This window comes from Cebus imitator, unplaced genomic scaffold (assembly GCF_001604975.1).
Source record: "Cebus imitator isolate Cc_AM_T3 unplaced genomic scaffold, Cebus_imitator-1.0 Scaffold70, whole genome shotgun sequence".
NCBI lineage: Eukaryota > Metazoa > Chordata > Mammalia > Primates > Cebidae > Cebus > Cebus imitator.
The window spans coordinates 3524338-3534313 of NW_016107385.1; the positions used below are offsets into that span (position 1 = coordinate 3524338).

The 9976-nt window shown below is 40.6% G+C and overlaps 1 protein-coding gene across 3 annotated transcripts in view; it reads right to left on the bottom strand.

Moving 5' to 3' along the window:
- INO80 (INO80 complex ATPase subunit) overlaps positions 1 to 9976 on the bottom strand; it is a 131931-nt gene that overhangs the window by 28551 nt on the left and 93404 nt on the right. The gene's annotated exons all lie outside the window — the stretch shown is intronic.

A 9976-nucleotide genomic window follows, 5' to 3' on the forward strand; every position in this document is an offset into this window, starting at 1 on the left:
CCTCCTGAGTAGCTGGGATTACAGGCACGCACCACCATGCCCAGCTAATTTTTTGTATTTTTAGTAGAGACGGAGTTTCACCATGTTGACCAGGATGGTCTCGATCTCTTGACCTCGTGATCCACCCGCCTCGGCCTCCCAAAGTTCTGGGATTACAGGCTTGAGCCACCGCGCCTGGCCTCTTCATTGTGTTTTATGTTCGGTTTATTTTTAATTTTTTTACTATTTCTTTCTGTCTTGGGGTGGTTCCTTAAGAGCTCTGATAATCAAAGGGGAGCAGAAAATACTCAAAGTGAGCTTCAAGTTCACACTTAGTGGTATTGCTATATAATAGGTCTGAGCTAATGGCAGAAAGGTAAGGGGTGTTTTGGATAAAAAGGACTTGAGCAAAGTCCTTTATAAAATGATAGCAAGATGACGGTCCTTAGAAGTTTGCTATACCTTTGGCAGCTAATCTAGTGATGGAATGTTGCAATCAGAACAACGAAAGAACTAGACCACATCAAGATAGTTTACAGAGTCACCCATAACACAGATTATAATTTTAGCAAAAAGATAGGCTTCCTGCATAGGCACTCTTTTGCCCATTTTATTTTTGAGACAGAGTCTCGCTCCTGTCGCCCAGGCTACAGTGCAGCAGCGCAATCTTTGCTCAGTGCGACCTTCGCCTCCCGGGTAGCTGGGATTACAGACATCTGCCATCATGCCTGGCTAATTTTTCTGTTTTTAGTAGAGATGGGGTTTCACCATGCTAGCCAGGCTGGTCTTGAACTCCTGACCTCAGGTAATCCACCTGCCTTGGCCTCCTAAAGTGTTGGGATTACAGGTATGAGCCAATGCGCCCAGCCTTTTTTGCCTTTTAAAACTGAAATTCTAGCCACGTAAAAGCACTGACGAATGAATCTTCTAGTAAATTTTGCTGTTTATATATTTATATATCAAGGTCAGTACAATCCCAGGGATGTTAATCCTAGACCATAATCAAACCAACCCTGATTAAAGAGAGCCTGTTACTGAGGCAACAGGAGGGAATTAGTCCCTTTCACTGCTTCAAGTCTTAGCTCTTAAACTAAGATGAGCAGTGGGATTTCATGCTTTAGTAAATTTAGATTCTGTTTCAGTAAATAGCTCATAAAAGCAAGCAAATGGACACTGAAAGATCTGTTAAACAGCTGAGCTGGGCATGACGGCTTACCCCTGTAATCCCAGCACTTTGGGAGGCTGAGGCAGGAGGATCCCCTGAGGTTGGGAGTTAGAGACCAACCTGACCAATAGGGAGAAGCCCTATCTCTACTAAAAATACAAAATTAGCTGGATGTGGAGGCAGACACCTGTAATCCCAGCAGTTCGGGAGGCTGAGGCAGGAGAGGTGCAGGTTGCGGTGAGCTGAAATGGCACCATTGCACTCCATAGGAAAACACCTAAAAGATAAAGATTAGGGCCAGGTGTGGTGGTTGGCCAGGCACAGTGGCTCATGCCTGTAATCCCAGCACTTTGGAGGTTGAGGCAGGTGGATCACTTGAGGTGAGGGGTTTGAGACCAGCCTGGCCAAAATGGTGAAACCCCATCTCTACTGAAAATACAAAGATTAGGTGGGTGTGCTGGTGTGTGCCTATAGTCTCAGCTACCGGCGAGGCCAAGATGGGAAGATCACCTGAGCCCAGGGAGTTTGAGACTGCAGTGAGCCAAGATCATGCCTCAGCACTGCAGCCTGGGTGACTCTGTTTCAAAACAATCAAACAAACAAAACAGATGAATATATATATACTGCAGTATTATTCAGCCTTAAAAGGAAGGAAATCAACATGGATAAACCTGAAGGACATTATGTTAAGTGAAATATGCCAGACATGGAAAGAAAAATACTGCATGGTTTCACTTACATGGGTAAGCTTAAAAAGTTAAACTCAAAAAAGTAGAGAGTAGAAGGGTGGTTGCCAGGGGCTGCAGGCAATGGGGAGATGCTGGTCAAAGGGTACAAAGGTTCAGTCATGCAAAATGAAAAAGTCCTGAAGATCTAATGTACATCATGGTGATTATAGCTAATAATATTGTATCATATATGTGAAATCTGTAAAGAGACAATATCCCATGGTCTACCTTAAATATATAGAATTTTTATTTATCAAGCATACATCAATAAAGCTGTAGCTGAAAAAGGCTTCAAAGATTATTCTGACAGCCTATATCAGCACTGAGAACAATCACTAGAAAGGGAAGGCAGGGTAGTTTCTCTTTGAACCTTGCCATTCAGCATGGCCCTCAGATGGGTACTACTTGAGGTCTTTTAGAAATGTAGAACTGAGGGACACACAACTTACCCAGTAAATCGTAATCTGAATTTTATTATTTTGAATGGAGTCTTGCTCTGTTGCCCAGGCTGGAGTGTAGAGGTGCTATCTTGGCTCTGCAACCTCTGCTTCCCAGGTTCAAGCAATTCTCCTGCCTCAGCCTCCCAAGTAGCTGGGATTACAGGCATACACCATCACACGTGGCTAAGTTTGTATTTTTAGCAGAGATGGGGTTTCACCATGTTGGTTGGGCTGATCTCAAACTCCTGACCTCAGGCAATACACCGCCTCAGCTTCCCAAAGTGCTGCGATTATAGGCGTGAGCCACCATGCCGAGTGTAATGTACATTTTAATAGCATTTGATTCGAAAGCATTAAGGTTGAAAAACACTATTGTAGAACAGTGTTTTTTTTGTTTTGTTTTTAAGGCAGGGTCTTGCTCTATTGCATAGGCTGAATTATAGTGGCATCATCTTGGATCACTGCAGCCTCCATTTCCTGGGTTCAAGTGATCCTCTCCCTTCAGCCTCCCAATTAGCTGGAACTATAGGCATGCACTACTATGGCCAGCTAATTTGTTAATTTAAATTTTTGTAGAGTTAGGGGTCTTGCTGTGTTGTCCAGGATGGTCTTGAACTCCTGGGCTCAAGTGATCCTCCTATCTTAGCCTTCCAAAGTACTAGAATTATAGGTGTAAGCCACTGTGCCCGGCCAAACATATGCTATTGTTTAAAGCATTAGAACACCTTCTTCAAGCAAACTCTTACACAGAACCCCTCTAGTATATAAAATAAATAAAAGCATCACTATGTTAACTGATGAAGATATTAAGCATCTTTGCTTAATATCTACTGGTCCTCTATCACATCCTATCAGTTTGGAAACCACTGTTTTACTATATAAGTTGAGAAGACAATGTTCTTTGTATGCCACTGATTCAAAGGTAAGACTTAGAGATGACATCCATAACAATCCATACAGGATCACATCCGTAAGCCCTACTTTTTAATCAGTGGCATGCAAACAGTGCTGTCAGCATAGATAGTTTTACTGAGTATTCACTAAATGCCAGTCACTGTTCTATTTTACCTGGTTAAGTTTATCCAATCATGGCAACTTTTAAGGTAGGTGCTATTGAGTATTTTTATTTAGCTTCAGTTTCTTTGGGACGGAGTCTCGCTCTGTCGCCCAGGCTGAAGTGCAGTGGTGTGATCTCAGCTCACAACTTCCACCTCCAGGATTCAATTGATTCTCTTGCCTCAGTCTCCCGAGAAGCTGGGATTACAGGCACCTGCCACCACATCTGGCTAATTTTTGTATTTTTAGTAGAGACGAGGTTCGCGTGTTGGTCAGGCTGGTACCTGACCTTGTGATCTGCCTGCCTCAGCCTCCCAAAGTGCTGGGATTACAGGCATGAGCCACCATGCTCGGCCATTATTAAATATTAAAATTTCTCTTTTAATTTTTTCTCCCAGGATCAAAGATCATGATCAAAATCTTCATGATGTGCTCTGCAACAGCTTCCCAATCACCTCCTTTTTTTTTTTTTTAAAAAAAAAAAGATTATAAATTTTTATGGGTATGTAGTAAGGGTAGGTGTTGTCATTGTCACTCCTATTTTACAAATGTTAGGTAAGATCCCTAAAGTGACACAGGCAGTAGGTGGCAGACCTAGGATTGGAACTCAAGCAGATTGGTTTCAGGGTCCTTGGCTTAACCCTTCTACTGTTTCCCAGATGGAAGGGATGATCAGCATTACTAAGACAACAATAAAAGAGAGTCCTGTTAACCCTAAGCTTCTTTTTTTTTTGAGACAGAGTTTTACTCTTGTTGCCCAGGCTAGAGTGCAATGGTGCGATCTTGGCTCACCGCAACCTCTGCCTCCTGTGTTGAAGCGATTCTCCTGCCTCGGCTTCCTGAGTGGCTGGGATTACTGGCATGTGCCACTATGCCCAGCTAATTTTGTATTTTTAGCAGAGATGGGGTTTCTCCACGTTGGTCAGGATGGTCTCGAACTCCCGACCTCAGGTGATCCACCTGCCTCAACCTCCCAAGTGCTGGGATTACAGACGTGAGCCACCGTGCCTGGCATAACCCTAACATTCTTAATACATTCTGTCCATAACCTGATCTACCACCATCTTAAAGAAAGGATAATTGGACACTTGAAAAAACAAAGGCAAATGTTTACATATGCTATTACCAACATTTCATTCTGAAACTTTTGTTCCAAAGCTGGCTGCGACGACTTTCATTATAACCAGGTTTCATTCTGATAAAACAATCTGGGGGAAGGACTCAGTATGATCCACAAACCTGCAGATCTGATCTAACTTTATTTTCTTGGACATTCTGTTTTCCATCTTTGGGGTATGTCATCCGCAAAAAGGCTACTCTCTCTATTACAATTTTTCTGCAGTCCAAGCAAATTGGGCCAAGTGAATTAAATATGACAGCCATAATTCCCTTATCAAATACAGAGTTGGAGCAAGACTACCATAAGGCAATCATGGGACCAAAATAATCTGACTTCAACCTACTCGTGTTATTTCCCTCTCCTATGCCATATGTTCCAGTCACAATAGACTACTCTTGTACCTTTCCATCTCTGTCTTTTTACATGTGGCTTCCTTAGTCTCAAATTCCTTTGTCCCTGATGGTTGACATTCTATTTGTTCTTAAGTTCAGATGTCACTGTCCATGTGATGCCTTCCTCAAGAATGACCGAATCAGAAATAAACATATCCTTCTTGCTATCCTCAGCTCTGTTCATGCTTCATTTTGACACTAGTATCAGGGTTCGCTGACAAGTATTTTTGTATGTATATGTCTCCGCCACTAGATACATTCCTTAAAGCCAAACAATCATCTGATATCTGCATCTGTCTAGCATTAATGCCTTGCTCAAAGGTAGCATGGAGGAAAAAAGAATTAAAAGGATTATACACAGTATGGTTGTAGGCTGACAAATTTCCTTTTATAATTCCTAAGACTGAATAAGAACTGTAGTTGACAGCGGTCCCGATTTTCTTTTCTTTCTTTTTTTCCCAAAAGGAAGTAAAGTACACTTGGAAGAGGGCCAAGCAGGCAGCTTCAGATATCAAGTGTGCTGACCCTAATTTGCTTTTCATTCTGTGGGGCATTTTCAGAATACCCAGCTTCCCAGTATATTCAGAATCATAGCTTCCAAAGGTAACCTGGATTTCGAAGAGAGGCCAACTCATAGATGACAGAATGTCTGCTCAGAATAAATCTTTCCCCAGTGAGGTACTGCACTTGGATAGCTGACTGAGCAAGGTACACAACCCAGTGTCTCAAATGTTATTATGTATGGATTATTTGGATTTAATTCTGTATTGCATTATTATCATATATTGGTACAGTTCAAGATTTGTCTGGATTTCAGTATTTAACAATTACGCCACCTACAGCCTAAGTTGTCTTTCCAAGTACTTTTTATTGCATAGGAAAGTATCAAGTGGCTTATTTCCTTAAATTACATACAAACTCAGTTGCTTGATTCAACAGGAATGAAACTCAAAAAAGAAGACCCAGAGATAAGTCATCTGTAATAAGTTAAAAGCTCTTTGCTACTAGAATATGGAGAGGAGTCCCTAACCATGGTCAAACTGGTGGTGGCAGGAAAAGTTCTGGCTGGCATCCAGCTGAATACCACCATCCCAAATGCACAGGGATTATGTGTTCCCCTAGTACGTACACTCGACAGCCAAGATCCTATAGGTGGCCAGGCAAGGTGGTTCACGCCTGTAATCCCAACACTTTGGAAGGGTGAGCTGGGCACATTACTTGAGCTCAGGAGCTCAAGACCAGCCAGGCCAACATGGTGAAAGCCCATCTCTAAAAAATACAACAATCAGCCAGGCGTGGTGATGCGCACCTGTAATCCCAGCTGCTCCAGAGGCTGAGGAAGAATTGCTTAAACCCAACAGGTAGAGGTCGCAGTGAGTCGAGATCTCACCACTGCACTCTAGCCTGGGTGACAAAGCAAGACTCCATCTCACAAAAAAAAAAAAAAAAAAAAAAAGATCCTATAGGTGGTTCAGTAAATATAAAATAAACCCATAACAACATTTATTGATCTATGATTTCCTCACCTGTTTATGTCCCTGACTTCTGCCTGGGGCAAACTAAAAACTCCTGGCCCTGGAAATTAGGCAGTCTCCTCTTCACTATTTATTTTTATTTTTCTTAGTGCCCATTTGTTACAGCAAAAGCACTCTCCTTTTAAAAATCCCCTATCCAGAAATGCTACTATTTGGATGCCATGTGAAAGAATAAAACATTTCTGAATATATTCTATTTGGAAGAAGATCAGATATATACACAAGAAATTTAAAGTCAGATTTTTACCCCAGGGAAAAAAGAAGCAACCAATGACTTCAGAAAACACTGTGCAAATACTGAATGTCCCAAACTAGTATTTCTCACAGAATGGAAACCTAGCTATACAGAAGTATGTGAATTCTTAATGTCTTCTAGTTCTGCAAAGCCCCAGAAACAGAGACAGCCAGCCATGGCTAAGGCACATAACAACAACAACAAACCCAAAAAGGCTGTTGGATGAAAGAGATGCTAACATACTCCACAGAACACAGAGTTTTGATACCCACAATGTGAGTTTCTAGCTCTTACTCTATTGGAAGCTTTTCTTTTTCTTTAAAGAGGGTATAAGATTTCAAGAGTAAAAGGAAAAGCCTGAAATAAAAACAAAACAACCAATTTTTTTTTTTTTTTTTTTTGAGACACAGTCTTGTTCTGTCACCCAGGCTGGAGTGCAATGGCATGATCTCGGCTCACTGCAACCTCCGCCTCCTAGGTTCAAGAGATTCTCCTGCCTCACCATCCTGGGTAGCTGGGATACAGTCACCCACCACCATGCCTGGCTAATTTTTGTATTTTTAGTAGAGATGAAGTTTCACCACGTTGGCCAGGCTGTTCTTGAACTCCTGACCTCAGGTGATCCTCCTGCCTCAGCCTCTCAAAATGCTGGGATTACAGGCGTGAGCCACTGCACCCGGCATAACAACTAACATTTTGAGACTGAAGTTTGTGTTTTTTCTTAAGGTCAAGTATATTCTATGGAAAGCATCTATTCAGAAGGTCCCAGTGCAAGATCATGTATCAGGTCATGCTTTAATGCTGAAACATGGCTTTAATGAATGTTAATTCTCAGAATTTCTATTATGAAAGTGACTGAAAAACACACTTTCAAAGATAAAAAAAATGCAGACCTAGTGCCGCACTATCTCAAGATGTACAATATGTTTACATTTCCATCAATGATTAGACACATGCTAAACACTGTGGGCATTGTAATTCCAAGCTCATAATCAAATTCTATGTCAGTACTAATCTCCTGGAATATAGAATATGCTTCATTTGAGTGGATAATATTAAAACAAATTAAAAATGAATAAACTTTAACAAAATATAGTGAAGAACCATTAGTGTAGTATTAAGGAAACTAGACAAGACTTTGATTTTAGTTTTTAAAACATATAAATAGCTGCAACATTTTCTGGCTTCGGCATCCAAGATGCATATTATACATATGGCTAAGGAATATCAGCAGTTGTGGAATTCAGGCTTGGAATTTGCATTTCCCTAATTTGGAATTCCCCTTAGAAATGCATCTACATTTAGAAAGGTTCTCAAGCTGCTTGTTTGCGAAACCTACTGTCTAGGTCCATAACCCAAAAATAACTGTTGGATTATAGACAGAGAGGAAGTGATCCTGGTGGGTAGTTTACAGCACTTATCCTGAACAAAACTTATCATATTCTGCATTACTTATTTTAGTAATATTTAATGAGAACCTAGAAGTGTGTGAAATACTGAGGGAAGGACTAAAATATAGGCTTATCCAACTTAAACAACCTACACTCACCTTCACCTACCAAAGCTAGCTTATTTGATTGCTCAATCACATTTCCTTGAATTTCCCTTTAATATAATCAATGTATAAGACTATAGTCTTGGAAAAGAAATATCATTATGTCCCTTACTAGTATCCTTGGGATACTGCTTTTTTATAGTTGTCAGCAGTTGAAGATCATTACTTTAGCTATATTTTCCCTGTCTCTTGAGGACAAGGAAAGTGCACTTTACCTAGAAAGAGCCCCACTGCAAGAAAAGTTGCTCATGCTGTTTTGGCTGCTGGCATCATTTGTTTGAACAGAGCACTAAACATATAGGCGTCTTTTTATTTTGGATTACTGCTGTTAGGACATTTAACATAGTTAATACTTACATCAAACACAATGGCTTAATCACGTCTCTTATGGTGACTTACACTCACTCATAAGCACTTCCATCGTGTAGGAATAAGTGGCCTACTCATAATACAAACCAGAGGGTTTAGCCTGTCAATAGCATTTGAGAGGCTATGAAACCTAAGACTTAGTGGTGAAACTGACCCTAAAAATTGTGTGTTATGTCTCTTGCTAAAATACGTTGCCCGATTATTAAAAGGAATCTGCCAATGAATTCAGACAAACTCACTGCAAAATTCAACAACCCAATCCTGGTTTCCAAAAAGCCTGAAAACCTTCTTTGTTGTTAGCCTTCATTCCTTCTGTACTGATATGGTCGCTACTGCTTTATTCCTAGATAAGGATAATAACAGTACAATTTCCACTTACTTATTACTATTCCCTGGTATAGAGGGCGAGGGTATTCTCATATATAAAAACATGAGAATATTTATGTACTTCTGAAAATCAGGTGCTTTTGTCTCTCAAACTTTCTTTACACAAAGACTTATTCTACTAATTTGCGATTATCTGTTCTCATTTTCGCTCTCATTTCTAGGTGTGTGACTTCCTGTCCCTTAAAAAATAAGTCACCATTCAGACAAGAAAGTAAGAAAAAAACCTCAACAAAGAAGCAATTAAAGAAACAAAAGTTGTCTTGCACAGTTATATCTTATGTATCTACTAACTTATTAGCTGTCAAGCCTGGTTGCATAATAAAAGCACCCCAGGAGTTTTAAAATATCCTAATGCCTAGGCCTCATTGAAACGTAATAAATAAGAATCTCTGGAAATGGGACTAAACATCCGTATTTTTTTAAAGCTTTTTTAAAGGTGATTGCAATACGTAGTCAAGTTGAGAATCACTACATTAACTTAGGTTGAACAGCTGCTCTCTGTTTTTCTACATAGAGAACTAATCTTATATCTTATTTTCTATACATAATTTCAGATTCCTAGGCTGTGACTTACTTTAAAATTAAGAAATTTCTTCCCTAGTAAAAGAAGGATGTAAGGGGTGTTCTATTTCATTGGTATAGGGAAGGGGGTAGAAGTCCTTCAAACACTCTCCATGCCAGGAGCTAATTCTGCTCCCTTTATAGATTGTAAAATCAATAAAAGGAGTTTCAGAGGCTGTGTGTGGTGGCTCATGCCTGTAATCCCAGCATTTTGAGAGGCTGAGGTGGGTGGATCACTTGAGGCCAGGAGTTCAAGATCAGCCTCGCTAACATGGCGAAACCTCATCTCTATTAAAAATACAAAAAAAGAGCTGGGTGTGATGGTGTACACCTGTAACCCTGGCTACTCAGGAGACTGAGGCATAATAACTTGAACCCAGGAGGCAGAGGCAGCAGAGCCAAGATCACATCACTGCACTCCAGCCTGGGTGACAAAGTGAGAGACTCTGTCTCA